Source organism: Protopterus annectens, chromosome 8.part0, assembly GCF_019279795.1.
Source record: "Protopterus annectens isolate FY-2018-M chromosome 8.part0, PAN1.0, whole genome shotgun sequence".
NCBI classification, from domain to species: Eukaryota; Metazoa; Chordata; order Ceratodontiformes; family Protopteridae; genus Protopterus; species Protopterus annectens.
Window position 1 is genome coordinate 1095087443 of NC_056741.1, and position 15282 is coordinate 1095102724.

Below are 15282 nucleotides of genomic sequence, written 5' to 3' on the forward strand. Positions count from 1 at the left end.
GTGTGTGTGTGTGTGTGTGTGTGTGTGTGTATATATATATATATATATATATATATATATATATATATATATATATGTATGTATCATATATATGGGTCTACTTTGTTTCATTGAATCTCATTTCACTGAATTTCATTTCACTCCAACCATTTCACTGAAAACACAAATTACTGAAAACTCATTTCACTGAATCTCATTTCACTGAACTGAACTTGGCATATATGGCACTATGTAGAGTACTGTAAGGCAAGTGAAAGGTATATGCCCTTTTCGCCACTGTAGTGCGATCCTGGAGTTAGTATATATAGTTGGGGGTGGGGGGCACAGCACCCCACATTGGGGGGTGTGGACGGCATAGTCACCCACCTTGTTTGTTTTATATTGTATTTTACCAAAAACTTCAAAACAATACATTTAAAACAATAGACATGCATAGTTACAACACCAATGACTAATTCTCTCCAGAAGACAATATGTACTCAAACTAAGTGGGGGCCCCCCTAACTATATATACTAACTCCAGGATCACACTACAGTTGGGAAAAGGGCATATACCTTTTACTTGCCTTATAGTACTCTACACAGTGCCATATATACTAACTGCAGTTCAGTGAAATGAATTTTCAGTAATTTGACTTTTCAGTGAAGTGGTCGGGGTGAAATGAAATTCAGTGAAATGAGATTCAACAAAACAAAGGAGACCTATATATATATATATATATATATATATATATATATATATATATATATATTGTCAAAGGAAAAACAACTTAAAAAGATCAACACACGGCAGGTTAAGGCACTTTAATCTTGCAGCAAGGAGACAAAAACGTGCTAATACAGATTTTGTCTAACTAGAATCAGGAAGTGAAGCCATTCTTATACATTTCTTACAAGACATTGCCTACTAAGCTGACATAATAAATCACAAGTTCTTTCAATATTATTTCATAGCAGCTGTTTGCCCATGATTTTCTGCTGGCACATCAAGTTTACAAAAAAACTTCCTAAGAAAAACAACGTGGCCTTGATGACCACCGGTCAGATACAACTTCTCACTATGCAATGTTACCATTCAAGGTAGTATGGCTAATTCGAGCACAAAGCAAGTACAGATTATAGTTCATCTCTTCAAGCAGTCTTTGTTCAACTATATCTATCTTTTCTGCAGCTGTGCATGTTCTCATAACACGAACAGAGCTGATTGTTCAAGTTCAATAACATTAAAGAAAACAGTATTGTTCTGTTCATTATTTTCCTGACCTAGCAGATAATCACCTGCTTCTCAGTAAATTTCCAAAAGGCATAAACATGAATTTTGCTGTGCTAGCAAATACTAGGTCAGAGAACATCTTGCAGTTTCAGAAAGCATATTGCAGTTTGAAAAGCATCTTGTAGTTTCATACAAAACTAAGCTGTACATAAAATAGAATGAAATGTGTTAACCCTTTTAGCTTCTAATAAGCATTAAACATTTTTCTAACATTTCCCCACTGTTAATACTTTTTATTCTATTTTCAAAAGCATAAACAGTTTTCTTCTTCTCCTAACCTCTTTCATTCAGAATTTGCAGTTAAGAGAGTCATTCAGTTTAAACTTATGAAAGTGTTTCATCTTTCAACAGTTCTTCAATTTCAGTACTTTGATACAAAGTCTCAGAAACTGACATGTCTATAAAATCTTTGATTAATCTTTTCATGCAGGGAATACCACAACAAACACACACTCATAATAGGAGTAATCCCACACAAATGGCAATCAAGATGTTCATTAGGATGATACCCCACACCCCAAACAAATTCTGGAAAAAATCCGTCAGTGGGTTTGGGCCTGGTTTAGTTATGGTCGACACTTGCTGAATCACCTCAAGATGGTCGTTTATCTCATGCTGGTTGTCAGGAATATACAAACAGCACTCCTCTTTTATTAAAGCGCACGTACCACCTTTCGCCACTAGGGTGAAGTCGAGAGCCATGCGGTTTTGAAGCACCACAGTTCTCATAGCATTCAGTTCATCAGTTACTATTTCAAGAGCAGAAAAAGTTGCATTGCTCATTACTTCCAGAAGTTTGGACAGTTTTCTCAGCTCCCAAATCAATTTTACTGCGCCATATGCAGGGGCTATACCTGCCCACGATATAATAGTGTCACTCAAGTCCACGTGTGTCAGTTTATCTTTGTTTTTCATGGAGTTATGGTTTTTCCAGCCTGCTTCGATTCGTCCCACTGGATTCTCAGGTCACTTGATTGAATTTCCAGGCTTCCTGGTGACCTCTCTGACATTTCGAATTCTTCCCTGAGGCAAAACTGCAGTGTGTCATATGGCCGGATCCAGGTAACCCAAAAAACAACTGCTGGACCAATTCTCAGGTAACCATTTGTATGCTTTTTTCCCACACACAAAATAACAATTCTCTACTTTAGTATTAATATATACTTGCCCTGCATGAAACATTTTCTTATCAATGATAGTTGTTTAAAAAGAACAGGATTATGTTGTACTTCATCAACCGTTTTGTGCATTGATTCAAAATATGAGTCATAGTTTGTATCACAAATATAACCTGCATTATTAGCTTTGGTATAACACTTGTAAGGAACAGTCACATTACAATTGCTCCAACCCACCTGACAGTACCATTTTTGTAAAAACATACAATTCCCTTTTGTGTAACAGGCAGGTACAATGCTATTTTGTCTTGTGATTTCACAGTTGTAGTATCAAAAATCAAATTTTTCCAGGTGTCATTGACCCCTAGGGGGACAGCATTCATTAACAATCCCTGTATGTTGTTGGTATAGCTATACAAACCCAACAATTTGAAACATTAAAAGTCTCAGCATACACATATTTAATTGCTTGGTAAGTGTTAAAGTTCGGATGCCATTCTATGAGTAACGCATCTCATTTATTCAGTTCAGCTTGTGTGGCTGGAAAAAGGAAAGGCCACAGCAAAAAGATTAATGTTATCAGTATAGTTATCAGAATGATCATGCAATACTTCTGAGGTTGTTCTGTATTCCTATTTGTTCTATATCTGGTCATTTTGCTCTTGTGTAACAGTAACAAGTTTTTCATCCAGTTCAAAGTTTTTAACCAATTTACAGTGTGTCAGATGAATCCAGGACGCTCACTCTGCGATCTTGACTGCAGTGGGTGTTGACAGTAGCACTTGGTATGGCCCTTCCCACTTCGGTGATGTCCAATTTTTTCTCTTGATGACTTTCACCCAGACCCACGTGCCTGGGACTACTGCTGCTTCCGATGGTCTGGTTTGTTCTTTATCTGAAACAGAATTTAACTGCAAAAATTGTTTATTACCTAAAAGTCGTCTCATATACTCTGGGAGTGAACTGTCGGCCTCCTGGTCTGCAGGCATGAGAGGTTTCCACTGAGGTATATAGTATGCCCTCCCAAATAATTTTTCAAAAGGAGTCAACCCCTTTGCATTCTGAACAGTTCTCATGCTCAACAATGCCAGAGGCAGGCAGTACACCCAATTCTTTTGTGTCTCACTAATTAACTTCCTAAGTTTATTTTTTAAAACCCCATTATGCCTCTCTACTAGCCCTGCGGATTGTGGATGGTATGCACAATGGTTCTTTAAGGAAATTCCGAAATATCGGCTCAACTGTTGTATAGTTTGATTTACAAAGTGTGTGCCATTGTCACTGTAGATCTTTTCCGGTATGCCAAATCTAGGAATAATTTCTTTAACAAGGACTTTTGCAACAGTAGCTGCATCTGGATTTTTGGTCGGAAAAGCTTCCACCCATTTGGAAAACATATCTATAATGACAAGACAAATACTTCTTATTTTCACACTTGTTCAGTTCTATGAAATCCATACAGATAGTATGGAACTGGTACGGTGGTGCAGGGAAACTCCCTTGCTTAGGCTTCAACGCCCCTTGTGCATGATGTTTATTACAAACATGGCATGCCGCACAAAAATTTTTTGTGTAGTTTGTAAATCCATATGCTGTGAACACTCGATTCACTAACTGCACCATCCCCCTGTTGAGACATGGCACTGCCCATGGCTCAACAAAGCTGCATATCTAAACAAGTTAGACGGCAAAATCGGTTTTCCTTCTTTGGAGATGTACAGCCCTTTCTCAAGAATTGCTCCTCGTTTTATCCATTTCTGTTTTTCTACTTTCATAGTAAGTGTCTGCATTGTTTTCAACATTTCTAAATCTAAAATCTCAGAAGGTTGTAATTCCTCACTCAAAAGAAATTCTGAAGCTGAAGCTGCCTGCTTTTCAGCTGTATCAGCTCTCGCATTACCTTTTGAAATCCCATCCTGTTGCTTGGTATGAGCTACACATTTACAAATAGCTACTTTCTGAGGTAACTGATTAGATTCTAACAAATCTAAAATAAACTGGTCATGATTAATCGGTTTACCAGTAGATGTTATCATTCCTCTATTCATCCACTGTTGCGCAAAAATATGTACAGTAGAAAAAGCGTACTGGCTGTCAGTAAAAATGTTTACACATTTACCCTTTGCCAAGGTACATGCCCTTGTCAAGGCAATCAATTCTGCTGCTTGTGCAGATAAGTTGTGTGGTAAAGACTTTGCTTCTAAAATCTCAGTATCAGAAACTACTGCATACCCCAATAGGTTCTGCCCTGTAGGACCCCTTCTGCATGAGCCGTCCAAGTAATATGTCACCTCAGCATCATCCAAGGGAACATCCATTAGATCTTTTCTAGGCAGTGTCTTTTGCTCAATCTCCTGCAAGCAGCTGTGTGGTGTGCCATCCACAGGGGTTGGGAGCAAGGTAGACGGATTCAAAGTTGTACATCGTTCAATTATCATATGAGGTTGGCTCAAGAGTATAGTCATACAGGAAGGATATCTAGGAGGAGAAAGATATGCTACTTTTTCTTGCAGTAAAATAATCGCGACTGCATGAGGCACTCTCAATGTGAGAGGGTGGAATAACACTACTGAGGCTGAAGCCTGCACTGCCATTGCAGCTGCGACTACTGCTTGTACACAGTGGGGCAGGGATCATGCCACTGGGTCTGGCTGTGATGAATAGTAAGCTATGGGGCGTTGTTTGTCTCCATGTTGCTGTGTTAACACTGATGTCATATAACCTTGCTTACAATCTACAGTTTGGAAAAATCGTTTATAATAGTTTGGTAATCCTAAAACTAATGAGGATGCTATCAATTGCTTTAGTTTTCAGAAAGCTGATTCTGCTTCTGGTGTCCATTGTAATAAATCTTGTGCTGCCATAGGCTTCTTGTATATCAAGTTGGTCAGTGGAGCAGATTCCAAGGCATAGTTTGGAATCCAACTCCGACAGAAATTAGTCGTACCCAGGAAGGACATAATTTCCTTCTTGGTAGTTGGTTTGGGTGCTTGTAAAATTGCTATTTTCCTATCTTCATCTAATGTTCTGCCTTCTTTGGATATTACATATCCCAGGTATTTAACCTGCTTTCTCCAAAGCTGCAGCTTGTTTTTGTTTACTTTATGTCCTTGAGTGGCTAGAAATTGTAGTAATGCTATGGTATCTTCTCTGCATTCTTGCTGGGTGGGGGCTGCCAGCAGGATGTCATCTACATAAAGTAAAATCTGACTGCCTCTCGGTGGGCTAAATCCCGCCAAGTTGCTTGCCATCTCTTGTGAGAATATTGTTGGACTTTCACAATATTCCTGTGGTAGTCGCGTGTATGTATACCTTTTCCCCTGAAATGTAAATGCAAACCAATGTTGGCTGTCAGGGTGTATCGGTATCGAAAAGAACGCATTGCTAATATCTACCACAGAAAAATACTTCTGTTGAGGCTTCAAATCATTCAATAGGATGTGTGGATCTGGCACCGTAGGTGCTCTAGGTATTACTGCGTAATTTACAGCTTGTAAATCTTGGACCATACGCCATTCTCCGTTTGCTTTCCTGACAGGAAATAAGGGTGTGTTACATGGTGAATCGGGAGATTCTACCAGTACTCCTTCCTTAAGTAAAGCTGCTATTATAGGTTTGATTCCTACTTCTGCATCTTTCCTTAAGGGATACTGTCTCTTTTGTGGTCTAAGTGCTGATTTTGGCGTGATAGTAACTGGTCCTTCTGTACGAATTAGTCCTACATCTGATTTCCCTGTTGACCAGAGAGTTTCTGGTATGCTCTGTAAGGCATTTTCTTCCTCTTCTAGTAAGAGTGCTAATCAGCTGTCCTCACTAGACTGCAAGTGTACAGCTGGGTGTGTCTGTGTTATCCAATTTAACTTCTGCTTCTGTACTCCCTGTTCTGACAATTCTAACTCCATCTGTTTTTCCCACTTTGTGACTTTTTCTCCTAGGTCTGCCCATTTCACATTCTTGTCCTTAGTCAAACTAACATGTGGTAATCGATTAGATTTATAGAGTGCAAAGAATTCCTGGGGCAATGAACAGCTAATTACACTGTTCCCTTCTGTGTCCCAGTACAGATTACGTAACACTAATCTGTTTGCATGGTTTCTAAACAGTTCTTGCTCATATTCCTTATCAGGTCCTGGTGTGCTACAATAATACAGAGTACAGTGCAACAAATGATGTTTATCAGTGTCAAGGGAGGGGGACTTATTGATGGCTACGTTCATCAGTTCTTCGGTTACTGCCCCTGGACCAGTCGTGACCAAGTCCTGGCTGTACCAATAAAATGTTTCGCCCTCCAGTCGCACCACAAAAGTATCCATTTGTCGCTGTGTTTCCATACCCTGCATAGTTGGAACTACTGCTATGCCAAATATCTGCATAAGATCTCTGCCCAAAAGGTTTACCAGGCATTTCGCAGAAACAACAACTTTGCTTTTCTGGGTCATCCCTGAAACAGGGTCAGTTATTGCTATGTTATGGGAGAGTGGCTCCCGATATAGCTGTCCATTAGCTGCTTTCACTAGTATGTAATCAAATGATTCTGAATTTTCTGGTAGTTTGGAAGGATGTATCAGGGTCCGTGATGCCCCTGAGTCACACAAAAATTTAACTATCCTCCCTTCTACCAGAAGTGTAACTTCCATTTTCATGTCTGCTAAGTAGAGCTCTAGGCTCAATAATGCTAAGTCTAAAATTTCACTTTCTTCACTATCTGCAATTTCTTGCACTTCCTCTATTTCGTCTACCACATCCTCTACTCCCTCTATCATATTTGCATTTGTCTTTTCTTGGTTATTCCTTTCTAGTGATTCCTGACTATCATATAGTCAGTCCTCACCCTCCTTATCTTCCATGGCTACCTTCTTGTTTTGCTTGCAATCTCTTGCTAAATGTCCTTTTTTTCCGCACTTAAAACATTCACCCCTTTTCTTTCTCTCTTCAAACTCCTCTGATCGCTTATCAGATTGTTTGTTTCCTTGTACATTTTTCTTGCCCTTTTTCCAGGACTGTACTACATAAACTTCTGCTCCATGTTCTACAGAAAATACTTGGGCTTTCTTTTTCTTTTTACTGTTAAAATGCCTTTCGGCATGTCTAGCATATTCAAGTAGTGACTGTAATCTACTTGTACGATGGTCTACCATGTGCTTTGTAATAATGCTGCTTATAGGCAAAATACTGCCTTTTAAAAATGCATTTTTTAGTTGCTGCTCATACGGGGAATCATGTGTTTGGTCTTCAGGTACCTGCATTCCACAATGGTTATTAAAACACTCTAATAATCTAGCATAATATCTGTCAACAGTTTCACCTTCTTGTTGGATGCATTGATTAATGCAAGTCCAGTCTGCCCTAGTCTTCCATTTCTCAGAGATTCGGTCTGTTAGACTTTTCACTCTGTTATCCAGTTCTGCGTTGCTATGTGGGAGTGGCCTGTGTTCTGCATCACGGGGATTCCAGTTGCCACTGATCATGTATCAATCTGGACCTACGATTTGTATCTTACTACTTTTTCTACTTCTTCTCCATTTAAATGATAACTTAACCTCATGCCCTGCAAGTCTTCTAAGAATTTTCTAAAATTAACTTTTGGATGGGGAATTCCCTCTGTGGCTTTCCGGATGTTTACCGGTGTCCACGGTCTATATACTAGGAGAGCTGGGTCCTGCCCTTCCTGTCCTGCCTGAGGATTTGGTACTTCTATGAGCGGACATATCTCTTCTTCACTCATAGCTCGTGAATTTTTGTTCATTTGATATAACTCAATATCCCCTCTTAAGTTACGTGTTCGAGCCCGAGTATCGATGGGATCTCTGACAAACGGTCTTTGCTTCGCGGAGACAGCCGGGTATAGCGGAGGTGGACCAGCTTGTCCACTCGCTTCATATTCTGGTAAGGGAAGTGGAGGGGGCAGAGGGGCTGATGCTATTACTAAATTATTGTCCTCTTTATCTAGAAACATAGCTTTTGAATTATTACTTTTTTGTTCCCTACGGTTTGCTTCCTCAATCCACCAGTGTGCCTGAGGAATGCCTAATTGACGTTGCTTTTTTACCTGACCTTTTGCGTCAGTTTTAAGCTGTTTGACAAGTTTAATAAGTGAGGATTTTTCTAATTTGTCATCAAATTCATATTTATTAACCCATTTTGTATAGTACCTAACATTGTCGGCACGCTGTAATTGCATATATTTTGCATCTTCAGTTAATGGTGGATCTTGGGAACTTTTTGTGCACTTATTTCCCATTTTGTTCTGACTGTTAAAATGTTACATAGCCCTTCTTATTTTCACGTGGTACCACGATTTCTCTTTTTCACAGTTTATCTAGAATAACTGCCTTACCTATTCTGTTTCCCTAATCTATGACAAGACTGCAATCTTCCTGTCCCTGACTTGTACAAGACAAATCTCCTGACAGATGATACAAATCAAGTCCCTGATCTAAAACAGAAAAAAAGTAAATCTCACCTTACCTGAGCCTCCGTGATGATCATCTGGTTCGATGGAAAACCGTTAACTCGTCCTCCAGTCGCAGATCAGAAAAGTGGCTGGCCTCTTTTGAATGACAATTCAGTCGGAGGTCTTTCAGAGCAGAAGAACCGATGTGGTCTCTTCCCCGTACGGTTTCATACCACCTGGCCCATCTGACCTGAGACGAATTAAGAGTTTACGGTCCGAAGGACTAATTTGTCAAAGCAAAAACAAGTTCAAAAAGATCAACACATGGCAAATTCAGGTTAAGGCACTTTAATCTTGCAGCAAGGAGACAAAAACGTGCTAATACAGAGTTTGTCTAACTAGAATCAGGAAGTGAAGCCATTCTTATACATTTCTTACAAGACATTGCCTACTAAGCTGACGTAATAAATCACAAGTTCTTTCAATATTATTTCATAGCAGCTGTTTGTCCATTATTTTCTGCTGGCACATCAAGTTTACAAAAAAAACTTCCTAAGAAAAACAACGTGGCCTTGATGACCACCGGTCAGATACAACTTCTCACTATGCAATGTTACTATTCAAGGTACTATGGCTAATTCGAGCACAAAGCAAGTACAGATTATAGTTCATCTCTTCAAGCAGTCTTTGGTCAACTGTATCTATCTTTTCTGCAGCTGTGCATGTTCTCATAACATGAACAGAGCTGATTATTCAAGTTCAATAACATTATAGAAAACAGTATTGTTCTATTCATTATTTTCCTGACCTAGCAGATAATCACCTGCTTCTCAGTAAATTTCCAAAAGACATAAACATGAATTTTGCTGTGCTAGCAAATACTAGGTCAGAGAGCATCTTGCAGTTTCAGAAAGCATATTGCAGTTTGAAAAGCATCTTGTAGTTTCATACACAACTAAGCTGTACATAAAATAGAATGAAATGTGTTAACCCTTTTAGCTTCTAATAAGCATTAAACATATACATTAATACATATTTTCTAACATATATATATATATATATATATATATATATATATATATATATATATTTGTGTGTGTGTGTGTGTGTGTGTGTGTGTTATTTATATGTATTATTATTCTCTTCAGGGTTTGTGTTAAAGTTTGCATATCCTCTTATCAGCTCTGTAACAAAGAAACATACAGCCATGGCTAGAACCCTAGTGACAAGAGTTTGATTACTGGGTCCAACACCTGTTGGAGTTGGCAGGGATTGGGAAAAAATGACTAAGTGTATATTTAACTTTCCCAGGGGAGGGTTTGGGGAAGGCATGTGGGTGGGGCAACCTGCATATTCTGATTCTAATGAAAGCTAGAACAGGAGAACAGAAGTTGGATTGAGTTGTTGCACACACTGCAGGGAGTGGTCTTGGATCCCAGGCCAGATTTGTTCCCAGTAATTATGTCTCATAGCAACTCTCAGCATCTAGATGATGTCCAAATGCTGTGGTAGGTATAGCCCTTTACAAGTACTCCAAGCATGACAAGCTGTTAGCTCAAAATTTGGTAGGAAATGTATATGTGTATGTATGGGTTTTCACCTTATGAGCAAATGTGTGTTTGGTCAACAAATGTTTAGTTGACCCATTATGATCGATTTAGCAGCTGGTCAACAGGTATTTGACACTGAACAATTCCCAGGGTTGGGTTGTATATCTGTGTTTGTACAATCTCAGAGTTAATTTATATAATTGACAGGTAAGCAGGGGGTGCAGGGCATGCTTCCCTGCAAAAAACAGTGTTTTTGTTTGTTTATTTAGAGTTATATTTTGCATGCACTAAGGCTGTTTCTGATTGGAAGCATACCGCATGTTGACATGGGCATTTTCAGAGTTACTGCATCGACTATCAGCTCATTGATGTTAGGTGTATTCAATGTATAGTAATACACACACACACACACACACACATATATATATATATATATATATATATATATATATATATATATATATATATATATATACATACATAAACACATACATACATAGAGAGTGAGAACATTCTTTTTTTTTTTATTATTTGATTTATTTATATTTGTTTACCGGGGTAGTGCACTGATCTCAAGTGGACCATTTGCAGGCACAAAATCAAAGTCATAAACGGAACGTGAGGGCCTGAGAACTATCTCAATTACCAAAATCCAACAATGTCGCCAAGAGAGTACCAGCAACAAAAATGTGCAGAAAAGCAGCAGATTAAAAGTCCATAGCTCGACAAAAATGCGATAACAACGATGGTAGTAGGAACGTTCTTTATTCACACAACATAGGCTCAGTAAGCGCTTTCACCATGCTTGGCTTCCTCAGACTGTAACAAACCATCTAACACCACAGTCATTTAAATACTATTACACAGATCTAAACAATTATTCAATCACCACGTAATGAAATATTTAAAGAGGCCCTGAAGCCTAACACTCTTGCTTAGTTAAAATACATTGCATATGTAGTTTAAAAAACTCACAGATATAAAACACTTGTGATTCTAAAAACATTCACAAAAATAAAATATACTTATACACAAAATACAGAAGAGAAATATACTAGAAAAGTGCAATTATGTATGTACATAGAGGTACATTCATAAAAATATGTACATAATCTATTCCTCTGACAAACCTCAACAATAGGAAGATGCATTGATGTCAGCGCCTCTTTAATCTCCTTTTCTTCAACATGGGATGGATACTGACCTTGTCATTGAGGCCAGGGTAAGATTCCGCTCTACATCGTAGAATCCACCTTAGCTCCATTTCCAGTGTATAATTCTCAACATCCCCCCCTCTAATATTAGTTTGAATATGTTGTATAGCTAGGAACGTGAATTTATGTTGCTCATTGGTTGACATCTGATGTCTAGCTAATGCATTGTTGGGTCTTTCACTCTCATTTTATAACAATGCTCCTGATCCTCTCTCTGAATTGCCTGTTGGTTTTACCAATGTAAAGTATGACGCGTACAGAGTGCAAGGTAGACTAAATTCTTAGACTTACAATTGGTCCCTGTCATGAAAGTAAATATCTGCCCTGTCATGGGCTGCTGGAAAGTGGTACTATCATTAATAAACCCACATTGATTGCAATTGCCACAGGCTGGTATTATACACCAAATGGGAATATCCGTGCCACTTTTATGGCAGAGAATCTCTTTTAAATTCTTCTTATTTTTGTACATGTACTTTGGTTTCGATCCAACCAAATCCTTGATCTCATTATCAACACATAATACTGCCCAATGTTTCTCAATAATACCCTTCACATTATAGGCATCTTGAGTATAAAAAATAGGTAAAGTAACACTAGTATTTCTATGCCCATGCATACACACATTTTTTCTAACCTCATTACTCCAAGTGTTATCAGAGAAATATGGTCGGGCTGCAGTAGTCCTTAAACCTCCGGTTTCTTTTATAACTTTATCCACTTCAACACTATTATATGATCTGGCTATTAACCTGCTTCTCAAACTCGAAATCTCTCCATGATAACCTTCATCTAACGGATTCAAGCCAGAGCCTCTGATTGCTTTACCTCTCATTACCTTATTGAAAACGTGAAGGGATGCATACTGCTCTATGCAGTAAGGTGTTCTTATAACAGCTCTTTCTATGAACAGCTGTATTCAACATACCATTCTGTAATCTGATTAAATCTACATCCAGGAATGATAACTTATCCCTGGAGTAAGTCATAGTAAATTTCAAAAAATGGGTTGTATTGTTCATGAAAGCTGCAAATTCTAATAGTTCTACTTCAGTCCCCTCCCATATAAAAAAGAGGTCATCGACGAACCTCTTATAGAATCTAACATTCTGTTGACATAGCGTGTTAGGTAGTAATACCTCCCTCTCCCAATAAGCCATAACTAAGCTATTGGCACAGAATGTGCCCATAGCTACGCCATCCCTTTGCAGATACAGCTCTTCATCAAACAGAAAAACATTGTTTTCCAGGATGACTTCAAGAAATAACGCCAATAATTCAATCATATGCGTTTCCATATTAGAATATTTCTTCAAATAACTTTGCATATATTCTACACCACAATCATTCGGAATGACCGTGAAAAGACTGGTGACATCAAATGTGACCAGATAATAATCACTGTTCTCATCCAATCTGCTAACATGTTCATACAAACTAACAAGAAACTCTTTACTGTCTCTCAAGATAACATCGTTAGAATTTATGACAGGTCTTAAATATTTTTCCACATAAAGTGAAAATGGATCAACCAGCCCTCTCCAGAGACAATGGGCCTCATGGAGGGTTTCATCCGTTCTTATGGACCTTGGGAGGCCTTTCAGTACAGGTATTAAGGGATCATTGACCCTTAAAACTTGGATATATTCTTATCTATAATGTCACTCTTGAGTAAATCATCAATAGTGTCATATACAAAACACTTTCATCATCACTTGCTCCATATTCAACTTACTATAGAGAGGTGTCGCTCAACATCTGACAGTGTCCCTATATACCACAGCATCCATAATCACAATCGGACCTCCCTTATCTGCAGGGGCAATGATTATGGAGTCATCATTTCTTAGACTATTTAATGCTTGTCTTTGGGTAAAGGTCATGTTGTATCTACCTTTCCTCTTTCTACCATAGTTGTCACTATAATATTCATATAGGTCATGCTCCACTAACCTGCCATATGTCTCTAATACAGGATGTAATACTGGAACATATGTACTGGTAGGCTTGAAACTATTCACACTGGAACTATTATCATCCGAGTTCCCAAATTGTAATCTTAGCTGGATGTTTCTAACAAACATCCTAATGTCAATCAATGTGTCAGTAATATCACTCCTTCTAGTAGGAATGAATGTCAATCCCTTATTCAATACAATTTCTTCATCAGAACTCAGTACCCTATTAGACAGATTTATTATAATTGATTCCCCTTTCTGCTCCACATCTTCTTTATGGTTGGACCTGCTGACTCTGTGTCCATAACCTTCCGTTTTTGACGGCCCCTGCTCATGGAGCGCGTCCTCCCCTTGAATCGGGGTGACTGTATCGGGAAAGGGGTATCCCTACTGTTGACATCATCAATCTTTCTATATTCTATAATTTTCCTCCTCACCACAGGCTGATTGACATTATTAGTTTGAACATTACCTACATCCTGTTTATTAGTTGTTAATGTTTCATTCACACTGTTATCATTATTACTTTTCTTATTAACCATAACAACAGACGGATATAAAATTTGAAATTTACTATGACTTACTCCAGGGATAAGTTATCATTCCTGGATGTAGATTTAATCAGATTACAGAATGGTATGTTGAATACAGCTGTTCATAGAAAGAGCTGTTATAAGAACACCTTACTGCATAGACAGTATGCATCCCTTCACGTTTTCAATAACGTAATGAGAGGTCAAGCAATGAGAGCCGCCTCGCTTGAATCTAGATGAAGGTTATCATGGAGAGATTTCGAGTTTGAGAAGCAGGTTAATAGCCAGATCATATAATAGTGTTGAAGTGGATAAAGTTATAAAAGAAACCGGAGGTTTAAGGACTACTGCAGCCCGACCATATTTCTCTGATAACACTTGGAGTAATGAGGTTAGAAAAAATGTGTGTATGCATGGGCATACAAATACTAGTCTTACTTTACCTATTTTTATACTCAAGATGCCTATAATGTGAAGGGTATTATTGAGAAACATTGGGCAGTATTATGTGTTGATAATGAGATCAAGGATTTGGTTGGATCGAAACCAAAGTACATGTACAAAAATAAGAAGAATTTAAAAGAGATTCTCTGCCATAAAAGTGGCACGGATATTCCCATTTGGTGTATAATACCAGCGCCTGTGGCAATTGCAATCAATGTGGGTTTATTAATGATAGTACCACTTTCCAGCAGCCCATGACAGGGCAGATATTTACTTTCATGACAGGGACCAATTGTAAGTCTAAGAATTTAGTCTACCTTGCTTTTACATTGGTAAAACCAACAGGCAATTCAGAGAGAGGATCAGGGAGCATTGTTATAAAATGAGAGTGAAAGACCCCAACAATGCATTAGCTAGACATCAGATGTCAACCAATGAGCAACATAAATTCACGTTCCTAGCTATACAACATATTCAAACTAATATTAGAGGGGGGGATGTTGAGAATTATACACTGGAAATGGAGCTAAGGTGGATTCTACGCTGAAATCTTTACCCTGGCCTCAATGACAAGGTCAGTATCCATCCCATGTTGAAGAAAAGGAGATTAAAGAGGACATCAATGCATCTTCCTATTGTTGAGGTTTGTCAGAGGAATAGATTATGTACATATTTTTATGAATGTACCTCTATGTACATACATAATTGCACTTTTCTAGTATATTTCTCTTCTGTATTTTGTGTATAAGTATATTTTATTTTTGTGAATGTTTTTAGAATCACAAGTGTTTTATATCT